Consider the following 14887-nt stretch of genomic DNA (forward strand, 5'->3'; position numbering starts at 1 on the left):
AAATAAATTCTTTAAAATATTATTTTGGGTTATTTGATTTAGTTAAAAAAAAATTAAGGGATTCAAATTTACTCGGATACTGCGATAGTTTTATTAAAGGAAGAAATTCCCTGATTACCAGAGAACATGGCTTCCTCTACTAGATTCCAGTCAACGTCCTATAAATACCGTTGCTGACAAACAAATTGTAGGTTTGTTCTAGAACAGTAATGTATTCTTCTTGCCACACAAAACCTGTGTTTAAATCTGCTGTATTTAGACAATCTTATACAAATGTGTCAGTAGACAACTATTTAAATTGTATGTTACAGAAGTGTGACTCATTGTTACAAATGATTGTAGACATTGGGTACCAAGTGACTCACTTCATCCGTTTGAAGTTTTTATGACTGCTATTTATTTCAAAACCATTTGACAAAAAGTGTGGTTAGAGGGTATGTCTGGAAGTAAGCTGTAATTTTTGTTAATATAACTTTAATGTGCAACATACTATTTTCTGTCCCATTTTTATATATTTAGTCCATGTCTCGTTGTCTACCTTTCTTCCCCGCCCTCCTCCCCACTACTTACCATGCAGCATTCCCAGGCCGGGAAGATGGGGCAGGTGACATGCTTCAAGACCTCTGAGCTGGATGTGAAGAGTGGGACAAACTACTGTAATATATGCACTTGTGAGTATTCTTACAGGTTTGCCGAGCTGTTGCATTGTGAGTGGCTTAGCCAGTCATGTGATGTTCATAAGGCTCAATAAAACCCCAGTCAGTTGAATCTAGGTTATCTTAGATATGCAGTTGTGAGCTTTTGATGAACTGGTAACGTGTAGCGTGATTGTTAAACCTTTATTAATAAACCAACCAGTTCTTAATAGCAATATGTTGCTTTGAATTCTTAAGCAAAAAACCCATGAAGCAAATACATTACAACTACTCCATGCATTTCCCCTGACAATCCAATTAATCTAACTGCTGGAACTCTGCAAGATAACATAATGGAGAGAGTCCTTCTTATTCAGAATCAGATGTTCTCCATGTACATTTTGTTAGATATATCGGAGAGGAGTACAATAAAAATGATGAACATTTGTAGAAATATTAAGGATATTGCATTGAGTTGTCATATTTTGGACCCAAAACACATCTTTTGATTGAAATTCTTTCCAGTGAATTTTTTTCAGTTCCCTGAACTCATGCCACTCCTGCCGAACCAGAGGACAGAGAGACTGTGTTGTCCGACCTCAAGCAATGATTCCATTACCCAGCTGCTACAAAGTGCATTGCTATGCAGGTGGGATTATCTTGTCCAAGTCTCCATCCCTTCCATTTGGTGCTGGTTAGATCAGAATCTAAGCCAAGTGCATCCCGCCATTCCACAGACTGTGCGACTCTGCCGATCCCAGCAACACCATGCCATGAATCTGCATATTTCTAAATGTTACGAACCCTGCAGATGTGTATCAGCAACTTGTTTCTGCATGTTATGCTTTAACATTATTAATTAGAGGCAGCCTAATAACATCAGTTTTGTAGAATGAGTTCAGTAAAGAACCATGATAAAATACTTTCCTTTATAACATTTAGGATTATGTTACAGTTCAGTAAAATACATTTCGCTATCTACACATTTGTTATGCATAATTATATACCTTTTTTGGCAAAGTCCCTTTTAAAGGTTTGTTTTTCCCTATCTTCACTAAACAGACAAATTCTTACTTATATAATATCCCCACTTATCAGGCTCTGTGAGGAGCTTTTAATGAAGATTTACGGAATAACTAAATGTTATATTTTCTCCCCTGTTCCGATTAAGAAGGTAGGGGAAACGTGTAAAGGACAATAAGCTCTGCTTATTCCAGAGCTACTTGTAGTTTGCATTTTGTTTTGTTACTCTCTCTCTCTCTCTCTTTCTCGCGGAAGGAGTATAATTAGTTCAAAGTTTCAAGGAGAAAAAGCTGTGAAATTTCTCCCTGGCCCTGAAGGTAATCGTGAAAATTCCAGGATGTGAATCTACATTTACAATCTACATTATGCAACTCTGAACAGTTGCATTCCATAGATAACATTCCCATAGTTCCAGCAGTTCTGGAACTATAGTGTTCCACAGAGTACTTGATTATCTACGAGTAACAGCTCAGAAAAATGTAATATTTACTGCACCCCACACAAGCTGTGCAAATTGCACCTCCCCCAACTGGATGGGCTGTAGAAAAAACGACAATCTTCTATTCATGTTGTGGTCAAGCCCCCAATGCATTCATCCTGCCTGGAGAGCGATCCAGGAGGCCACAAAGATCACAACTGGCAACACATGCCTACCATGCCTAGGGAGCCCCCACTCAAGTTCCTGGCATACATGCGAGCACAATTCTCACTGCCAGCTGCAAGATGAGAAACCCTCCTCCTGCCACCACTGTGGCAGAGTGCCAGTATGTTGCTAGAACATCTATGGGACATATCTCAATCAGAACAATTGATGTTGGGCTTTTATTTGGAACTGGAGACATAGCAGCTCATCTTGAAGATTTACTCAATACAAGCCCTTTCTGCTGAACAGGTAAAGGCAGAACAACACAAGAGAAGAAATAAGCCAACAGCACTTCCATCCCTGGTGCCAGGCAAGCACAGTAATTCCAGCCAGTGGCTTATGTAAAAAGTAACTCTAGAGCTACCCTTTTAGCCGAAGCAAACACTAGGTTTCAGGACTAAATAAACTACTTCAACCCTGAAGCTAGCATTGCTTCAAGCATGTCCACCACCATGCCAACAAACCCAAATTAATCTTCAGCAAACACTGCGATCAAAAAGTGCAAAATGGCTGCCAGAAAAATAAATTATGGAGGAATGCAAGAGAAATGGAAGACATTGTGGTGGGGGGAGGGGGGGGGGCTCCAGTATATCTTGGTCTCGAAAATGTAAATAGCTTGACGATGAGTACAGCTAATTCAAATTGGTACTCATTAATTTTACTTGTAACCACTTTTGACACATATATCAGGAGCTGGCTCACTGAACATTTATGACCAACAGTTTGAACTAGAAAAAGAAGAAACGTTCAGTTTGAACCCAATAGTCAGCTCAACGTGAAGTTATGGTATTTGCAATACTGATTCGTTATCTTTTCCCTCGGGTTTTGAGCCTGACTTGTAACTGACTATTTTGCATAAATGGATAACTGTGTTTCCTGAAGCTGAACTGAAATTAACCTCATAAAAATTGTTGTTTTGAAGATAAAAATGTTACATTTAAAAATTTGGTGAATGATTTTCTTTTTAATATGGTTAAGTATTTCATGCTTACACTGTAGAAAAGGTAATGTTTTTGAGAAAACAAGCTGAAAGACCACAGGACATCATCGAGGTTGAAAATGGCAAAAGGAAGCAGTGATCAGGTGATGCCAAGCCGGGGTTTTAAAACCCTAAAGATTGTAGGAAAAATGAAAGACTGAAGGAGATTAATAGTTCTGAAGTACTGGAAAAGATGTATTTGGAGGAGGAGACACTACAGTGAATCTTCATTTCAACTGTGTAGCTGTTTGGAGCTTAAGAAGGGACAAGAGAAGAAATTATGATCAGCTTTGACAATAGTAGCATTGGTAGAATAGAGAGACATTGCAGGCTAGAAGTGAAAGGGACTGTCTATTAGATGTCAAGTTATTAGTCCATTTTTAGATAAAGAAATATCAAGGTATTAGTTAGGCTGTAAAGTAGGGTACAGTGAAGTATGTTTAAGTGGCTAAGGAATTTTGTAGCTCTCTGAATTAAAATGGAATCTCTCCTAGTAGACTGTAATATTATTGTTCTAATGTTGGAAAATCACAAGGGTCTGTTTAAGTGAATCAATCATACTATAAATAAACGCTAATTGCTGCCCCAAGATGCTTTTGCGTGCATAGCTTGCAGTACTGTAGCTCAGATCAAAAGGAGCATCTAATAGGTCACTAACTAAAAATGCCGTCACTTAACACATGGGTAGACAACTTCAAATGGTCCACCACCCCCAGACATGTTGATGTTTTGTAAAGCTCACAAGTTTTGAAACAAGTAAACACATAATAGATATTGATCCACTGTACCCAATGAATAGGTGTTTCCAGCCACAAACACCACACCAAGTGACCGCAAGAGATAACTGCTGCGACTTCTAAGAAAATTCTGCTTTTGCATTCCAAGACAATGAAGATACTCAATGAAATAGAAAATATGAACCTGATTAAGCATAGACAAAGGGCATCAGCTTCTGTTTTTATGTGTGGCGCAATCTTCGAACCGCAAGATGATGAAAAACCATAACAACATCGTAAAAATATGAGATAGAAATCTGAACCCAGATCAGAGAAGAAAGCAGGCTAGTAAAGGTACTGCCATTCAGGAAATGCTACTATTTTGTTTTAAAAATACTACAGAAACAGATGCTCTTTCTGTCCCATATTGATACATAAGGCAAACAAATTGACAACCCAATTTTAACTCAACAATTGGTTGGCTTCCAACTGGAAGGAGTTCAACAACAAAAGGGAAAACTGAGGGGAAAAAACACGTTCTTCCCAGATAACATTATCCTACCAACTGTACTGAAGGACTGTGTGCCAGAGGATGTTTCAAGTGGTGACAAAATGGGGCAGTTCTATCACGGAATTTTTCTTCTGTATAGTGATCATATCTCTGGAATAAAAAAGACCAAAGACAACGTGACTCTGATCTGTGTGTATAATAGGACAGGCACCGAAAAGCTGAGACCATTTATAGTCAGCTAGTCTAAGGTAATTTTGTTTCAAGGGATGCAACACTTGCTTAATTGTTGACTATCCAGCAAATGCCAATGGTTTGGTGACAGGACCTGTGCTTGCAGAATTGCTGTAAGACTAGGATAAAGTTGCACAATAACCCTGGTGATGCATTATACTCGCTCTCTCTTTGGACATTTAAATATCCATCTGATAAACATTGGCCCTGAAATTGCAGTCGGAGGCTTCCCGCGGGCGGAGGTCTCCAACCACAAAACCATTTACCAATGTGCCTGGTGGTCCCGGAGGAACAAACACTTGCGCACCAAGGCCTCCATTCGCAGCCCAGCGCAGAGGCCCATGTATTACAAGAAACATAGAAAATAGGTGCAGGAGTAGGCCATTCAGCCCTTCGAGCCTGCACCACCATTCAATAAGATCATGGCTGATCAGTCCTTCAGCACCCCTTTCCTGTTTTCTCTCCATTCCCCTTGATCCCTTTAGCCGTAAGGGCCATATCTAACTCCCTCTTGAATATATCAAATGAACTGGCATCAACAATGCGGTAGGGAATTCCACAGGTTAACAGCTCTCTGAGTGAAAAAGTTTCTCCTCATCACAGTCCTAAATGGCTTACCCCTTATCCTTAGACTATGTCCCCTAGTTCTGGACTTCCCCAACATCGGGAACATTCTTCCTGCATGTAACCTGTCCAGTCCCATCAGAATTTTATGTTTCTATGAGATCCCCTCTCATCCTTCTAAACTCCAGTGAATACAGGCCCAGTCGATCCAATCGCTCCTCATATGTCAGTCCTGCCATCCCGGGAATCAGTCTGGTGAACCTTCGCTGCACTCCCTCAATAGCAAGAACGTCCTTCCTCAGATTAGGAAACCAAAACTGAACACAATATTCCAGGTAAGGCCTCACCAAGGCCCTGTACAACTACGGTAAGACCTCCCTGCTCCTATACTCAAATCCTCTAGCTATGAAGACCAACATACCATTTGCCTTCTTCACCGCCTGCTGTACCTGCATGCCAACTTTCAATGACTGATGTACCATGACACCCAGGTCTCGTTGCACCTCCCCTTTTCCTAATCTGCCGCCATTCAGATAATATTCTGCCTTCGTGTTTTTGCCACCAAAGTGGATAACCTTACATTTATCCACATTATACTGCATCTGCCACTCGTTTGCCCACTCACCTAATCTGTCCAAGTCACCCTGCAGCCTTTTAGCATCCTCCTCACAGCTCACACTGCCAGCCAGTTTAGTGTCATCTGCAAACTTGGAGATATTACACTCAATTCCCTCATCCAAATCATTAATGTGTATTGTAAATAGCTGGGGTCCCAGCACTGAGCCCTGCGGTACCCCACTAGTCACTGCCTGCAATTCCGAAAAGGCCCATTTATCCTGACTCTCTGCTTCCTGTCTGCCAACCAATTCTCTATCCACATCAGTACATTACCCCCAATACCATGCGCTTTAATTTTGCACACCAATCTCTTGTGTGGGACCTTGTCAAAAGCCTTTTGAAAGTCCAAATACACCACATCCACCGGTTCTCCCTTGTCCATTCTACCAGTTACATCCTCAAAAAATTCTAGAAGATTTGTCAAGCAAGATTTCCCTTTCATAAATCCATGCTGACTTGGACCGATCCCATCACTGCTTTCCAAATGTTCTGCTATTTCATCTTTAATAATTGATTCCAACATTTTCCCCACTACTGATGTCAGACTAACCGGTCTATAATTCCCTAACTTCTTTTTAAGAAAGGAGGGAGAGAGTAGTGTTACATTAGTTATCCTCCACTCCATAGGAACCGATCCAAAGTCGATAGACTGTTGGAAAATGATCACCAATGCATCCACTATTTCTAGGGCTACTTCCTGTAAAGTCCTTACACAATACCACAAATCCACACGAGGCATATTCTATGGACAAGGTCACTCTGTGACCAGCACCTTTATTCACAGGACCAAGAAGTGATGACCCTGCGTGGGACCTCCCTTTATATACCTGGATGACCAGGTGAGGAGTGTCTCCCACAAGTTCACCCCCTGTGGTCAAGGTGTGCATTTCTCAAGTATATACAGTATTGCAGTGTTGTTACATGAAGGTTACATACATGACATCACCTTCCCCCCCCCGCCCCCGCCGCCACCAAGGTCTTATTGGGGTGTTCTGTGCTCCCTCGTGGAGCGCCGCAGTTGGTGCTCTGGCTGTTGAGTCTTGGCCTGCATGTCTGTCCCCTGTGGTGATTCTGGCCTGTCCGGGCTGACCGCAGGGACTGTGCATGCTGCTGATTGTTCTTGTTGCTCGTTCACTGGCGGTGGTGTGAATACCATCTCATGATCTTCCTCAGGTTCTTCAGAGTCCATGCTGAACCTTTTTTTTACTTGGTCCAGATGCTTGCGGCATATATGCCCATTGTTAAGTTTAACCACGATGGCCCTATTCCCCTCTTTGTCTATTACAGTACCTTCAAGCCATTTGGGCCCCAAAGCGTGATTGAGAACAAATACGGGGTCACCAATTTCTATACATCCCCCCTCTTGAATTATGGTCATGGTACTCATTTTGGGACTGGCGTTTGCCTTCAACAATGTCGGACAAGACAGGATGAATGAGGGACAGCCGAGTTTTAAGTGTACGTTTCATAAGGAGCTCCGCTGGTAGGACCCCCGTGAGCGAGTGCAGTCGGGACCTATAGGTCAGCAGGAGGCGTGATAGGCGGCATTGAAGGGAGGGACCGTGAATCCTGAGCATGCCTTGTTTTATGATTTGGACCGCACGTTCCGCCTGGCCATTGGAGGCCGGCTTGAACGGTGCTGTCCTGACATGGTTGATGCCATTACCCGACATGAACTCCCGGAATTCATAGCTAGTGAAACATGGGCCATTATAGCTAACAAGGATGTCCGGCAAACCGTGGGTCGCAAAGACTGCACGTAGATTCTCCACAGTGGTGGATGTCGTACGCATCAACTACAATGAGAAACATTTTCCCCATGAACGGGCCCGCGTAGTCTACGTGAATGCGTGACCATGGTGGGTCAGGGCCATGGGCTGAGCGGGGCCTCCCTGGGTGCATTTCCCAGTACACCTGCAAACAAACACAGTGTTCCAGGTCTGAATCAATTCCCAGCCACCAAACATTTGACCGGACAATGGCGTTCACCAGCACGATGCCTGGGTGCTTGCTGTGGAGTTCCCTGATGAAAGCTTCCCTGCCCCTCTGGGGCATGACTGCCCGGCTGCCCCATAGTAGGCAGTCAGCTTGGATGGAGAGCTCATCCATTCGCCTGTGAAACGGTCTGACCTCCTCAGGGCATGCTCCGTGTGCGGGCGCCCAATCCCCAGTCAGGACACATTTCTTAATCAAAGATAGGAGGGGATCTCTATTGGCCCAGATTTTGAACTGGCGGGCTGTGATGGGGGAGCTTGCGCTGTCAAAGGCATCAACGGCCATGACCATCTCAGCGCTTTGCTCCACTGCCCCCTCAGTGGTGGCCAGTGAAAGCCTGCTGAGCGCGTCAGCGCAATTTTCAGTGCCGGGCCGGTGCCGGATGGAGTAGTCATAGGCAGCCAGCGTGAGAGCCCATTGCTGTTTGCGAGCTGACGCATTGGCATTGACAGCCTTGCTGTCTGACAACAGGGATATTAACGGCTTGTGATCCGTTTCTAATTCGAACCTCCTGCCAAAAAGGTACTGGTGCATCTTTTTCACCCCATAGACACATGCGAGTGCTTCCTTCTCAACCATCCCATATCCATGTTCTGCTTGAGAGAGCGACTTGGAGGCATAAGCAATAGGTTGGAGTTGCCCCTCAGCATTGCCCTGCTGCAACACGCACCAACCCCATAGGATGATGCATCACATGTCAGAACCAATTTCTTACAGGGGTCGTACAGGGTCAACAACTTATTTGAACAGAGTAGGTTACGCGCCCGATTGAAAGCCCATTCTTGACAGTCCTCCCAAAACCAATCGCAACCCTTACGCAGGAGCACGTGTAGCGGCTCCAACAATGTGCTTAAGTTTGGCAGAAAGTTCCCGAAATAATTCAAGAGTTCCAGAAATGAACGCAACTCCGATGTGTTGCCGGGCCTGGGCGCTCGTCGAATTGCCTCTGTTTTGGATTCAGTAGGCCGAATCCCGTCTGCAGCAACCCTCCTGCCCAGAAAATCAACTTCGGGAGCCAAAAACACACACTTAGGCTTCTTGAGTCGCAGGCCTACCCGGTCCCGCCGGCGTAGCACCTCTTCCAGGTTGTGGAGGTGTTCCTCGGTGTCCCGACCCGTGATGAGGATGTTGTCCTGGAATACAATCTTTCCAGGAATGGATTTGAGCAAGCTTTCCATGTTTCTTTGAAAGATCGCGGCCGCTGATCGAATGCCAAACGGGCACCTGTTGTAAACGAACAGTCTCTTCTGCGTGCTGATTGTGGTCTGTAGTTTGGATTCGTTGGCCAGTTCTTGGCTCATGTAGGCTGAAGTGAGATCCAACTTGGTGAACAGCTTGCCGCCTGCCAGCGTGGCAAAAGGATCCTCCGCTCTCGGAAGCGGGTATTGGTCTTGTAGTGACACTCGGTTGATAATGGCCTTGTAGTCACCACAGATCCTGATCGAGCCATCCGCTTTTAGGACAGGAACAATGGGGCTCGCCCAGTCACTGAATTCAACAGGCGAGATGATGCCCTCTCTCAGCAAACAGTCCAATTCGCTTTCAATTTTCTCCCACATCACATACGGCACCGCTCTGGCTTTGTGGTGCACTGGTCTGGCGTCCGGGATGATGCAATTCACTACTTTGGTACCTTTGAACGTCCCGACGCCAGGTTGGAATAGCGACTCAAATTGCTGTAGGACCTGTGAGCATGAACTTCGCTCCACAGATGACACTGCATGCACATCCCCCCATTTCCAGTTCATCTCAGCTAGCCAGCTCCTCCCCAACAGTGCGGGACCATTGCCCAGGACAATCCAGAGCGGCAGCCGGTTCACTGATCCATTTTGTGTGACAGCCAACATTGCATTGCCTAGTACTGGAATGATTTCTTTGGTGTACATCCGTAATTGAGTCCCAAAGCGTTCTAGTTTGGGTCTGCTGGCTTTGAGTGGCCATAGCTTTTCAAATTGTTGAACATTCATGAGTGACTGGCTGGCCCCCGTGTCCACTCCATGCGTACCGGGATGCCGTTTAATAGGACCCTCATCATCATAGATGGCATTTTGGTATATGAGCTGTGAATGTTTGCCATATGAACCCGCTGAACTTCAGCGTCCATTGATTTGCCCTACGCGTCATCCTGCCTCACAGACCTCTCTTCTGGTCCATCCGCCTCATAAATTAGCCTGGTCACAGACTTCCTGCACATTCTGGCTAAATGGCCAGTGAGGTTACAATTTCTGCAGACAAACTGTTGAAACCTGCAAGTCCTAGCAGCATGTCTGCCCCCACACCTCCAGCATGAACTGAGATTCCCATTGTTGTGGACAAAAGAGCTATTACCAGGCATTCCTCGCTGATTGTCCCTTTGACTGCTCTTGAGCACCCTGTTAGTGAGTATCAATGGCCCCATCCCAGAACGCATTGTCCACTGGGATGGCGTAAATGTCCGTTCAGCTTGCCATTGTCTGTGTTGAAAACCTGTTCTGGGGTCTATTGCTGCCTGGGGTGTGTCGAACTGCCCTTGCCTGCCTGCTGGGCTCTGAGCCGCATTTATGATATTGACCCCTTGATCCATCGCCATCGTTGGAATCAGAGTTGTGCGCATATATTATCTTAGTTTCCTCCTCCCCCGCCATAAAAGTCTGAGCCATCAACACCGTCGCTTCCAAGGTCAAGTCCTTGGTCTCGATTAACTTTCTGAAAATCCCGGCATGACCGATGCCCTCAATAAAGAAATCCCTTAGCATCTCCCCCCTGCAGGCGTCTGTGAACTAACAGAGGCTGGCCAAGCGCCGGAGGTCCGCAACGAAGTCCGGTATGCTCTGTCCTTCCCGACGTCGGTGGGTATAAAATCTGTGTCGGGCTATGTGTATGCTGCTCGCCGGTTTGAGGTGCTCACCGATTAGTTTGCTGAGCTCTTCAAAGGTTTTGTCTGCCGGCTTCTCGGGTGCTAGCAGGTCTTTTATGAGCGCGTAAGTCTTAGATCCACAGCTGGTCAGTAGATGAGCCTTTCACTTGTCGGCCACTGCATCTCCCAGCCAGTCTTTCGTGACAAAGCTCTGCTGGAGCCTTTCAATGAAATTGTCCCAGTCCTCACCAACACAGTACCGTTCCTCTGTGCTACCGGTGGCCATTCTCGTGGGTCGTTGATTCCCGTTTCTCGTCGCCACTGTAAAGTCCTTACACAATACCACAAATCCACACGAGGCACATCCTATGGACAAGGTCACTCTGTGACATGCACCTTTATTCACAGGACCAAGAAGTGATGACCCTGCGTGGGACCTCCCTTTATATACCTGGATGACCAGGTGAGGAGTGTCTCCCACAAGTTCATCCCCTGTAGTCAAGGTGTGCATTTCTCAAGTATATACAGTATTGAAGTATTGTTACATGAAGGTTACATACATGACACTAGCCAATTCATGTCTCATATCATCGAAGTTACCTTTCCTTAAGTTCAGGAACCTAGTCTCTGAATTAACTGTGTCACTCTCCATCTTAATAAAGAATTCTACCATATTATGGTCACTCTTCCCCAAGGGGCCTCACACAACAAGATTACTAATTAGTCCTTTCTCATCACCCAGTCTAGGATGGCCAGCCCTCTAGTTGGCTCCTTGACATATTGGTCTAGAAAACCATCCCTAATACACTCCTCCACCACATTGCTACCAGTTTGGTTAGCCCAATCAATATGTAGCTTAAAGTCGCCCATGATAATTGCTGTACCTTTATTGAATGCATCCCTAATTTCTTGTTTGATGCTGTTCCCAACCTCACTACTGCTGTTTGGTGGTCTGTACACAACTCCCACTAGCGTTTTCTGCCCTTTGGTATTCCGTAGCTTCACCCATACCGATTCCACATCATCCAAGCTAATGTCCTTCCTTACTATTGCATAAGCTCATCCTGGGATCATGTGGGCCAGACCAACCAATGGAAATGGCGTATCACCATTCATAGTAATGGTGAATTCCGCCCTCCTGTATGGCTCAGAGGCATGGACCATGTACGACCATGTACAGTAGACACCTCAGGTCGATGTCTCCGCAAGATCCTACAAATCGCCTGGGAGGACAGGCGCACCAACATCAGTGTCCTCATCCAGGCTAACATCCCCAGCATTGAAGCACTGACCACACTCGATCAGCTCCGCTGGGCAGGCCACATGGTTCACATGCCAGACACGAGACTCCCAAAGCAAGTGCTCTATGCGGAGTTCCTTCATGGCAAACGAGCCAAAGGTGGGCAGCGGAAACGTTACAAGGACACCCTCAAAGCCTCCCTGATAAAGTGCGACATCCCCACTGACACCTGGGAGTCCCTGGCCAAAGACCGCCCTACGTGGAGAAAGTGCATCCGGGAGGGCGTTGAGCACCTCGAGTCTCAACGCCGAGAGCATGCAGAAATCAAGCACAGGCACCGGAAAGAGCATGCGGCAAACCAATCCCACCCACCCCTTCCCTCAACGACTATCTGTCCCACCTGTGACAGAGTCTGTGACTCTTGTATTGGACTGTTCAGCCACCAAAGAACTCACTTCAGGAGTGGAAGCAAGTCTTCCTTGATTCCGAGGGACTGCCGATGCTGTTGATGATGATGATGATGATGATAACCCCAAAAACACAAACATTTTAAATAAATAAGAAAAACACTTCGCATATTTAAAATTAATTGAAATTTAATTAAATAATTTTTAATGTTTTAATAGGGATAAAAATAAAGTTACCTTAATGGACAGGATTTTAATACGCGGCAAGAACCGGCACTTGTGGGGCCTCAACGGGTGTGTATGCAAGTCGTACACGCCCGTAGATTCCGCAATTTCTGGCCCATTAAGTTTGCATTCCATCACTCAAACCCATGTAATGTTTCAAGGCATAATATAGGCAGGTAGTGAATAAGTGTATCCTGAAAATACTTGATGACAATGACCAATTAAACATCAGGGTCATGATATAATCTATCAGTCTGCTAGCTTCAGTTCACTTTTGTCATAAGGCATATTCACTGGTCACAACAAATAGTTATTATCTGTTTCAGGAAAGCAGAATTGGTGTCATCTGATAGTGAGTCACCACAAGTGACCAAGATGCTTCCACATTCAGTGATACGTCACTCCTGTAAAAGTGCTGGGGGAATGCTTTGGGACAGATCATTCTTCTCTATCTGTAATGTTTTCTGCACTTTCCTAATGCTCACCATAAATGTCCTTATCTTCTGCTTCAGTGTAAATGACTGGCACCGACGCGGTTGGGGCCCATCCCATCGGCACAGGTCCAGCTGATGGCTCCATGTCATCTATACCTGTCTCACAACAATAAGGTGTTAAGTTGTAAAGAATTAGGCCCCTTTTTGCATCACCCGTTAGCCCTAACCGGGCGCGAAACAGTTTTCACCGGGGCGGGGGGGTGCCACCTGGACGCGGGAAATTGCCCGGGAGTTACCGGACGGGTAGCGCCCCGAGCCGCCGTGCAACCAGTGACGACATCATCGCCATGTGCGGCGACCCCGTAGCGCCACGCGCTGACCCCTTTCTGCCCCGCGGCAGATATTGCCCCACGAGGCTGGCGGGAGCAGGTGTCAGCGCCAGCCTCGCGGGTCGCAAACCAGACTGACATCCGCTTGCGGGGCGGAAGTTAAAGGGGAGGTCGCGAGCGCCCCGCGCTGCCATCCTGACGGTCTTGCTGACTCACCAGTCGGCTCCAATTCTTGTCCTCTTGCGTGGTCCAGGCCGCCATTGTGCAGCCCGGCACTCTGTTTTGGGTGCTGGGCCACAGCCCAGAGGAGGCCATCAGAGGCCATGCAGAGTGCGCAGGGGAGTGGCATTGAAACGCGTCAGCGTTATTTGGAACATCCGCGTAGTGCTGCTGATCGCACCTCATTAGCGTCGCTGGACCCGCCCCAAGTTGAAGAGGAGCACGCGAGATTGTGCTTCACTTCCTATGAGGGGCGGTAATGCCAATTCCGCAGCTGGGGAGGGATTTCCCCATCGGGCGCAGGAATTAATAATCCGATGGGGCGCACGGCAATTTCCCACCCTTAGACTATAGCAACTTCTATTGCTGCAATAAAAGTCCAGAAAACAGTCAAAACTGGCCATGAATATTACATAAATGTTTAAATTGTTTGCTTGCCATGTACTGTGCAAACATATTGCCTACTAATCAACGTTTTAATTATACAATGAGCATACTATTGGGCTTTACTTCATAAATATTTCATACTGTATTTTATATTACATTTTCGATTTCTTCTTCCCTCTCTTCTGTGCCGAGAGGTACATGAGGCAACTCGTTTCTTCCACTGCTTTTTACATCCAACAGAATGTGCTCTTAGTTATTCCGTAACAAAGACCCCTTTTTGTGTGGACAGTTTGTTAGCCAGGGAAACTGGCTAAATGTAATGGAGGGTCACTACTCCACTCCCATTGGACGCAAGTACCCCACACAACCCAGTATTCAAAGCCTGGAACTCTTGTCTCTGCTTGCAGGGGCATTTTTCATTTAAGTTTCTCTTATTTGTACCTCGCATGTACTCCACCTCAAATAAGTGGGCGGGGACTGTTACTGATCCTGCCAAGTGAAAATAGGATAGTATACCCCCAAAAATCATAGGTTTAAAAAGAAAAGCACCAATCAGCTCTCCCCATCTGATCGATTGCCATCCTAAAGGGGCTTACCACTGTATGGCTAAAATGGCCACCTGTTTCATAGGGTAGGCCCTTTTCATATGCAAAAGGGAGATAACTAGGCAATGTATTTGCTGTGCACAGGCAGATTAACACACAGGCCTACGAGTCCCAGACTTTGCAACTATATATCGTACAAAAGAGGCCTGAGGTAGTTGCGTCCAATGGGACTGGACAGGTTAGATGCAGAAAGAATGTTCCCAATGTTGGGGAAGTCCAGAACCAGAGGACACAGTCTAAGGATAAGGGGTAAGCCATTTAGGACTGAGATGAGGAGAAACTTCTTCACT

At 45.8% G+C, this 14887-nt stretch overlaps 1 long non-coding RNA gene across 4 annotated transcripts in view; it reads left to right on the forward strand.

Annotated features, from left to right (window-relative positions):
• Positions 1 to 14887, forward strand: part of LOC139229168 (uncharacterized) — a 98738-nt gene that overhangs the window by 39085 nt on the left and 44766 nt on the right. For 2 of the 4 annotated variants that reach the window (XR_011587670.1, XR_011587669.1), the window contains one exon: positions 578 to 671. This is a non-coding gene — a long non-coding RNA (uncharacterized lncRNA). Of the gene's footprint in view, positions 1 to 577; positions 672 to 2550; positions 2846 to 4079; positions 4567 to 14887 lie in introns of those variants that run through there. The other 2 variants (XR_011587672.1, XR_011587671.1) reach the window with 2 other exon arrangements.

Source organism: Pristiophorus japonicus, chromosome 18, assembly GCF_044704955.1.
Source record: "Pristiophorus japonicus isolate sPriJap1 chromosome 18, sPriJap1.hap1, whole genome shotgun sequence".
In the NCBI taxonomy this organism is placed as follows: Eukaryota; Metazoa; Chordata; class Chondrichthyes; family Pristiophoridae; genus Pristiophorus; species Pristiophorus japonicus.